Raw genomic sequence first — 10,207 nt, forward strand, 5'->3', positions numbered from 1 at the left:
GTCGGGGTGGACATGATTGAGGGTGTGGACTCGAAACTACCACACCAATGCAACTACCAACAATTTGGAAATTGGTCTTGATCAAGGACACATGACAAAACTAGTGGAAATGCACATCGGCCATGGGTGGAGGGAGTGCAAGGGGGGGGGGGGAGTGAAGGGGAAAGGAGGAGCATGAATCATGTAACCATGTTAAAAATGTATATTAATAAATGTTAAAAAAATATCATTCTGCAAATGAATTCATAGGCTTCATCAGACTGGCAGAGGGGTCCATGATAGAAGAAAGGTTAAGAACCCCTTCTCTAGAAGTATTTGCCACTCCTGTCTCTTAATGACTCTAGTCTGAAGTAAAATTGTGCTACATGTTCAAATGCTTTATTCGTATGTTGAAAGACAAAAGTAATTTGACTTCCTGAAACACTTATTTCATTCTATTTATTAATAAACAATACTTTAATATCAAAAAAAAAATGAAGTGGTTGCCTGGAGTAGGTTCAACTGTAAAAAACTGATGGAGGTTCTCTGAGGATACAGGGATACTTGGTTATTGCAAAAGCTAGTGGACTAGTCCCATAGAGGATCCAGCCCTCTGCAGGTGAATTTGAGAGAGCTTCTAATGGAGGTGTTAGCATGCCCAGACTCAAGTCAATAGGTCAAGGGTTTAACAGTTAGAAGAACAAAATGCCTTGTGGTTGGCCTCCTCTATGTTCTTAGGGCATAGTCTTACTGCCAAAAAACTAGGAGGTAAACAGCAAGAAAAACAGCATGTGATTGCTTGCATCTATGAGCTCAGAGTACAACCTGTGATGACTGGTAGGCATGAGGGAGAGTGTTATATCCTCCTCTATGCCTGGAATACTCTCCTTCCTCATCTTTACCTACTAACTTCCCTGGGTTTCATCAAGTTCCTACTAAATTCCCATATTCTACAGAAAACTTTTCTCAACTACTCTTTGTTTTGTATTTTTTTCTATTTAATATTATTTTATTTTATTAAATATTTCCCAATTAAAAGAGAAAAATTAATAAAAATTTTTAACCTTCAGAGTTTTGAATTTTCTCTCTTCCTCCAATCCCTCCCTACTCCTTGAGAAGGGGTATATTTTATTTTAATTGTACATATTTAGTTATTTAAAACATATTTCCATATTATCCATGTTGTAAAAGAAAACACAGACATAACTTTTAAAATTATGCTTCAATCTGTGTTTGGAGTTTATTTTTTCTTTCTCTGGAGGGGGATAACCTTTTTTTGAATCAGGGATACTTTGTAATTATTTCTCAAACCCTTTGTAATTCTCTCACCTTCCCTCTCTGTTCCCTACTTGTCCTCTGTAAAGTTTGATTTTTTCTATATTTGTTCACATATTGTCTCTTCCATTAAATTTTAAAGTCTTTGAAGGCATAGACTGGCTTTTGTCTCTTTTTGCATCTCCAGAGCTTAAACACATTTCCTGACACATAATTGGCTCTCAATAAATATTTATTGTTTAATTGGATACCTTTTAAAAATTTTACTTTAGAAAACTAATAATATAAATATTTATTAAAATACTACATGAAATTCTATAGTCTCTCCATTACAATGAATTCCTAATTAGATGCTCTATCCCAGCCTTTGCCATGTCAATTGATTCTCCATTTTGTTGCTGAAGTAATCTCTTTAAGGGGACATATCTGACCATGACCCTCTTATGCTTAAGAATAGTGATGTCAAACTCAAATGGAAACTAATCTCCCGATGCATCATATTGATTTAGAATATAAATTATCAATGTTGTATTTTTTAAAATAAGTTTTAATTGATATTTTTTTGTTTCTAAATTCACTGAAGAGTCCCATATATCTCTGCCCCTCCATTTTCCAGAGAGCTAACCCATATGAAAAATAATAATTTTTAGAATTAGATAATTTAGAAAAGTAAATACAACTAATCGATATAATGAAAATGTTCAAACACTTGTTAAACGTTTAACACCTATGAACTTTCCACCTCTTCAAAGGAATAGTTTATGGATATCTTCTCTTATTTTCTCATTTGATTCCCATTTGATTTTATATTTTTCTTTTTCATTGTTTCAATCATGTCCGACTATTTATGACTCTATTTGCATTTTTCTTGTCATAAATATTGGAATAGGTTGCCATTTCTTTCTCCAGTTCACTTTACAAATGAGGAAACTGAGACAAAGAGATTTACGTGACCTGTCCAGAATTACATAGTTAGTGTCTAAGACCAGATATACTTTCTACTATACTTATTTTTGATTTTTTTTTACACCTTTGTTCTTTCCATTTAAATTATTATTTTTATTTTTTTAAAACCCTTAACTTCTGTGTATTGGCTACTAGGTGGAAGAGTGGTAAGGGTGGGTATTGGGGGTCAAGTGACTTGCCCAGGGTCACACAGCTGGGACGGGACATGTCTGAGGCTGGATTTGAACTTAGGACCTCCCATCTCTAGGCCTGACTCTCAATCCACTGAGCTACCCAGCTGCCCCTCCATTTAAATTATTGCTGTTACTATGTATATATATTTTTTCTCTCTGCTAACTTTATTTTTTATGAGTTCATACAGATTTTCTCCTATTTCCATGTGATATTCTCCCTCAATCACAGTTTGGTTAGCCATTCCCCAACTGATAAATATCTATTTTGTTTCCAAGTTTTAGCTATCAGAAAAAGTGATGCTGTAAATACAGCATGAGAGGACTTCTTCCTTCACAAATGACTTCTTTAGAATATAAATTCAGTAATCATATCTCTTGTTATAAGTGTATAGACATTTTAGTTACTTTATTTGAATAATTCCAGATGTTTACATAATTTCACAAGTCTACTATGTTTCCATCCTCTTGAACTTCTGCAGATGCCAGTTACCCAAAGAGGTTACAACTTCCCATTCCCCCCTCCCTCTCTCCCACTTCAAAGTAAGGCTTCTTTACTTTCCTCCTATTTTTCACTCTTTCCCTTCTCCTCAACAGAGAAGTCATTTTTGTCACATTGTTTAAAAGTGAAATTTGGGAGAAAAAAAAAAGGTGTGTTTAAGATTTACCTCAGGGGGATATCTGTTAAGTTTTTAAAAATTCGATAATGTAAAAATATATGTATATTTAACTCTTTTAGGAGTAATTTCACAGGGAATTGTATAAATCTTAGAAGAAAATGTATGTTTTGTAATCTATAATGTAAAGTTTAAATTCTTTTGAGAATAATTTCAGGATAAGGATCTTGCCATATCCCCAGAATCCAGACGATGAACCTGTTTGGTGAAGACACCATGAAGATGTCTGAAAAGGCTTTACTGTACCATGAAGACCAAATTTTGAACTTTGGGGTGCAGTTGATTGATCTATGGGGAGTTGAAATTGAATTGTATATATTGTTTTAATTGTACACTGTTATACCAATAGGGGACTGCCCCCAAATTGGTTTTTTGTCAATGCAGCTAATTTTAACCATTTGTTCATCTATTTCTTTTATCCCCCAAATTCCTAAATTTTAGAAGTTGTCTATTTTTACAGGTCCAGCAAAGAAAAAGGACTAACCTTTTTTTTGCTGGCCCTCAGGGGGAATTGTAAAAGTGAAATTTGGGAGATGTCATCTAAAAGTATATATATTTTCTATGAACACATGGAAATTATCAAACTACATTTCCCGTGGTCCAACAGGTTTCCGTTTCAGGTTCTTTGGGCGTGGGGACGCCTATGTCTCCACGCAGAAAAGAGTTTAAATCTCCTGGGTTAGGGGGGAGTGACCTCTTGGCCAGCAGACTCGGGAGGAGACAAGAGACAATAATGGCGAGGGCAGTGGTTTTGAATTCTTACGAGCGCATGGTCTAATAACTTTATCTATCAGCATGGCTTTAATTAAAATACTAATTTTTATTATTATAGCAGCCTTTATCATTTTTAATCCTTATAATTGCTATCCTTTGAATTAACCATGCAACACCTCCCTCTTCCTCTTTATCGCCACTCCTATCTACTCCCCTCCATGTACCTTTCCATGATGTAACATAGTCCCATAAAATAAGCATTTACCTATATTGGTGGTGTTAGGTTCTGTCTGTAATAACTTCTGTCAATCTCTTTACTATTACTTCTACCAGATTTCTGCCTTCATCTCTGTCTCCTCGTGTACATTTAAAAGAAAATTTCTAAGAGGTCTCTCTACTGATACTGTTTCCATTACTGTCCTGGCATGTTGCCTTTATTTACTCTTTTCCTGTATTTATTTTGTTTGTGGTATTTAATAGACAACAAAATCTCTTTATTCTGGTTTTCTTTCTGAAAACCGTTTCAAACTCTTTGTTATTATTGAATATCTATATATTGACCTCTATACTTAAATTTAGATTTATAGGCTAGGTCACCGTGGGCCTTATGCTGAGCTTCATTGCTCTTTGGAACATTTTACTCCATTCTTTCCTTTTTAAAGTAGATGGCAATTGTCTCATATTATTTGAATCAATTTTTGTTTGCATTTGAAGGTCTTTGGAAGGCTTACAAAAATTGTTGTTTCTGAAATAAATTGTTAAATTTAGGCAATGTGTGTCTTGGAGTTTGCAGTCTTGTTTTTGTTTTGTTTCCTGAAGACCAACTATTAATTCTTTGAATTAGAAATTCATTTTTTATTTTTAGGAGATCTGAACAGTTCTTTTCTATTATTTCCTTCATAATGTCATAAAAGGTTTTTTGTTTTTTGGTTGGTTTTTATTTTGTTTTTGCCTGTCATATTTTTCTGGGAGACTTTGATCCTTAGGTTGTCTCTGTACATTTTGTCTTTGAGTTCAGTATATTTGGCTTGCATTGTAAACATATTTTTAAATTATTATTGGATTATTTCCTTCTCTTATTCTATATTGTTCTTCAGTTCTATATATTTGTTTTCAGTCTCTGCTCCCTTCTTTTGTTTCTCTGGTGAGGCTTCCATTGTATATTCAAGATTTTCTATTATGCTCATTATTTTTATTGTGTAGGACATCATATAAGCATTCAGAATTCTCGTTTTTTATTTTAACTCTCTCAGGAGTAGTTTTATGCTTTTATTGTTTGTGAAAACAAATGCTAAAATCTGAAAGAGATTTAGAAATAGTTTTATTAAATCATTTGGTAGAGAAGAGCAAGACAAAAAGGTAGGGCTCCCTTCCTCCAGATTCTGAAAGGTTTAACATTATGAAGGATTTTGATACATGAGTCACACATAAATCATTTGTGAAAAGGAATTGTATTTGAGTCATTAAACACATGAAGGGAACTCAAAACAGAAACTTGAGTGAACCCAAAAGTCCTGGAATTGGGGACTCATAAGAAACATTTTTGCGTAGATCTAGGAACTGAGGGAATCCAAAATTCTTTGTAGATAATTCTAGCATTTCCAGAGAGTTAATGGGTCAGGGTTATATTCTAGATACAAGCAACTTCTAATTACAAAAATTTGGATTCAAACCATTTTGAGAACAGTCTGGAATTATACCCAAAGAGTTATAAACTCTATGCCATTTAACCCAGTAATACCAGCATTAAATTTGTTACCTACAGTGATCAAGGAAAAAAGAAAAGAACATATATGTTCTAAAATATTCATAGAAGCTCCCTTCATGGTGGCAAAGAATTGGAAATTCAGAAGATATCTGATATGTATTAATTGGTGAATAGCTAAACAATTTATGACACATGATTGTGATGGAATACTCCTGTGCTATAAGAAATGACAAACAAGATATTTTAAAAAATAGAAGGGCCTGCATGAAATTATGAAGAACAAAAAAAAAAGCAGAAGCAAGAGAATATTATACACAGCAACAGAAATTATTTGAAGAATAACTTCTTTATGTCCACCTCACAAGGAAGAACTGATGAATATAAGGAAGACATAATTTTATATATACATATCCTTTTGTCAAATGATGATGACTTCCCTAATGTAGGGAAGGAGATGTCTGGGAACTTTAATGCAACAAAAAATGAGTAATTTATAAAAGAAAGATAAATAACCCAAAATTCTCTCTTTGGCAATTAATGGCCAACATTCTCATGCTAGCAAAAGTATCATTTCAGAGAAAACTAGGTCACTCTTTTGAAGCAAGTGCATTAAAATAACCTGAGTCAATGGAAGCATCTACTTCCCTACCTATCTCACCTAGAGTTTGAGACAATTCCTTTAAGGTGAAGTAGTCTTATTGGTGACAAAATTTTCCCAATGTTTAATGGTCAGAGAAATCAATTATAGTAAGTTTAAGGGGATGTAAATCAGAGGAGTTAAAGGGAAACCAGGAAACAAAAGTACTATGATAAGGAGTATGACAAAAATAATAATGATAATGATAATAACTCCATGCTTCCTACAGTGTCAAAAGTTGAGCAAACTTAGATAATGAGACAAACCTAATTACAAACTCTCTATAGATCAACTGAGTTACGTTATAAATTAAAATACTTAGGGGACTCAGAGTAGACTGAATTGAAAGAGAGGATTTCTTTATCTTGATTAATTTGGCATTAAAAACTCTTCACTATCTTGTTCCAGCCTACATTTTCCAAATTACTAAACATTGCTCTCCTTCATTCATACTACATTCCAATCAAACTGATCCAGAAGCATGAATTCTATTTCATGTATGTACTGTCATTCTGTGTCACTATTCTATATTCTGCCTCTGTGCACCATGCCTGAAATATAATCCTTATTCACTTCCACCTCTTTATTCCTTCTTTCTCCTTCAAAATTCAACTTAGATGTCTCTTCTTAAAGGAAGCCTTTCCTTGCTGCATCTCACTGTAATTGTTCTCTCTCCTCAAATTATGTTTAATTATCTATTAAAATGTTAATCTATTCTATTAATCTATATTAATCTATATCTATTAAATACGTGATATCCACTAAAAGGAAACATAAGTACCATGAAACTTTCAAGCCAGAGTCATATAATAATAATAATTTAATATATAAAATTTCTTTGTTCCTGGTAATACATATCCAACATTCATTTAATCAGGACATTTCATCTTCAGGCCCAGCTGTCATAGACAGTCATCTGGTTCCTGGAAACATTTTTCTTTAAAAATCCTGCAATAGGGCTTGTTCTTAGGGTACTCTGAAAGTGGCTCTACTAGATCTGCTTCTCTTGTTCTAAGTCGTTTGCAGAGATTTCCTATGTAATTCTGATCAAATCTGCCAGGCACAAGACTTGATAGAGTTTATTTAGTTCAACCTATTAAATTTAATTTCCCCCAAACTAGGTGATGTGGTGAAAACTAACTCAAAACTTATGGAACAAATATTATCAACAATAAAGCTATAAGATGAACATCAAATTAAGAACCTATAATTCAATTTAGGAGATTTCAGTTTTTTACATACCACTTATTCTTTCTATCTTTATTTGAACCTTGTACCTAATATGAACAATGCCATCCAGAGGCTGAAGGAAGAAGTAAAAAGATCTGACAAGTGAAATTAGCCCTTTTCTCCCTTCATATTATCAGAGAGATACTACAAAACAAGATATAGGAAGCAACTTTTACATTGGATTGTTTATCTGCCTAGGTATCCTCTGCTTGAGTAACCTTTGTTTAGTTAAAATTAGCCCCAGATAAATACTAGAGTCCTTTTCTCAGGCTTGGCAGAGTACTTCACAGTTCCCTAAGCCACATGTAGGCTTAAGGACACAAGACATGTCTTGATGACCTGGCTCACTCTGTCTTTTCCTCAGTTTTCATGTCTATAATTTCAGATCCTGCTCTCCTTGGCGCGGGTGATTCCTAGGCTTTTGCTCCTAAAGGTTATAGCCAAGCTGGTTTTCAAGGTCCCAGCAAAGTTCTTCATTTTAAAGCCAAGATTTCTGTCTCATTGAGAAAATGAGGTGCAGGATTTTGATAAATCTGTTCACCACGTCCTTGGTTCTAGTAGTGTAGCCTTGCTGCTAGTATCATGGGAGATGAGGAAGGAGGAGTGAGTGAATTCAGGGTCAGAACTCATCAATTCCTAGGTTTGGGGGGATTTTTAAACCTCTTTTTGTTGTTGTTGTTAAACCTTTATTGATTTCATTTTAATTAGTGAGTTTCAAACCTCAGCTCAAAAATGTTCAGTGACTCACTACTTTCTCTCAAATAAAATATACACACCTCAGCTTGGCATTTAAAGTTCTTAACTATCTGGACCCAGCCTGCATTTCTCCAATTAACATATATTACATTCCAATAAAAGTGATCCATAAGCATGCATAGTGAGTATTCCATATCCTCCCTCCACCCACCATGCCTGGAATATACCCCACCTTACCTCTACTTCTTAAAACCTTCATGTTCCTTCTAGAATTAAATTTCTTTTCATAGAGCAAGCTGGCTGTATTTCATTGTTGTTTTCTCTTTTCAAATTATATTTTAATTCCCTATTCAAATACTATTATATCTTCTAGAAGTACACATTTATTAAGGTGCAAGACTCTGTGCTGAATTCTTTATAAAGATTTCACCATAACCTCACAATCCAAAGAGGTAGGTGCTATTATGGTCATCATTTTATAGTTGGCAAAATGAAGTGGACAATAGTTAAATGACTCGCTTCAGATCTCACTACTGGTGTCTGAGGTTGCATTTGAACTCATCTCCTTGAGTCTTTATCCAGAGCTCTGGCCAAGCTCTATCCATTGTCCTTCCTAGAAGAGTTGAGGGCAAAGTATATTCCTTTTTTTTGGAGGGGGGTGATAACCCTCCTCATCTAGCACAGTGTTGTCAACATAATAGATGATTAATAAGTTCTTGTTGCATGGACAAAATTGGACCAACAACTTCATTTTACAGATTATAAGAGCTTGCCTTTTCCAATTCTGATTAATTGCAGAGCCATTGATGTGGATCTTTCTTTTAAGTCCAAATGCAGTCTTTTCCCTATATCACATGATGAAGTGAACTGACATAGTTCAAGAAGGTCCATCATTCACTGAGCTCAACTTTCTTAAGAACCTTACGCAGGCAGTTATGCTGCCTTCCTCAAATGTTTACTGCAACTTATTGCAACTTCCAATTTTTATAACCCTAATTTTGAAATAGGCATTGTGCATAATAGTCACTTAAGTATTTTCTGAATGGAATTAAATGACTGAATTAATATGAATTAGCTATGCTAGTAAAATGACTTACTATTGCTAGAAAATCTCATCCAACAATTCAGCCTTTTTTACTATTTCATGAACATAAGCAAGAAGATTTATCCTTTTGTGCTTGGCACCCCTTTTACATGGCTAATGAATGGAAAGCAGCAACTTAAAAGGCAAAAAAACAACAGACAAGACTGTCAGGAGTGAAAGCTGATAAAAGCTACACCTTCCTCAGAAGAATGAAGCATGACAGAAAATAATCTCTTTTAGAAGAACAACTTTGATACCTTTTCAAAGTTTTATTGTAAGGTATATATAGCTGGCTATGAACAGTATGGGCTGAATTTTAATCTCTTTCTTTATGACTTAACACCTCTCCTTCCTTTCTCTTCTCTTTTAAAGAACCTCTACCATGGTATCTCCCAGGGCAAAATAGCCAAATGCCAAATCCTCCACAAGAACTGAAAGTCAGAAACCTTTTGAAGATAGAAAGATAGAAGACGGGAAACACTATAGAAGCTAAATCTCCTTTTTCTCTAGCACTGAAATCTTCTGAAGTCTTCCATTTGTTTATTCGGATGATGTTACTATCTTAAATATATTTATTATTTAATACAGTAAATATCTATATTTTTATAAACAGCAACCTTTTACAAATCCTCGAAGACAAAAAATTTAAAAATAAATAAATTGATAGACAAGAATGTTTAGGGATACAGATCAAAGATATTCCATACAACTGAAAACTGACCAGGGTAGCCCCATAGCCCCAGACACTTTGGGGATGCTCACTGTATGTGATAAGCATTATAAGGAGATCATCTTTTTGACCTGATTTCATATGTTAGTGTATATATATATATATATATATATATGTATATATATATTTATATATGTACATATGAAAAATATTTCTTATTTTAATAGTCTATACCAGTGATGGGCAAACTAAGGGCTGTGGGCCAGATGTGCCCCCTGTTCTATCCTGCAGTGTGATATTATTCCTAATATGATGAATAAAATGATGAATACAATACAATGAAACTTTGAAAGAGTTGCCTTAGAAACAGACTGACAGATGAGCATTTCCTTTCCTTTGGC

The sequence above is a fragment of the Gracilinanus agilis genome, chromosome 1, assembly GCF_016433145.1.
Source record: "Gracilinanus agilis isolate LMUSP501 chromosome 1, AgileGrace, whole genome shotgun sequence".
Lineage (NCBI taxonomy): Eukaryota > Metazoa > Chordata > Mammalia > Didelphimorphia > Didelphidae > Gracilinanus > Gracilinanus agilis.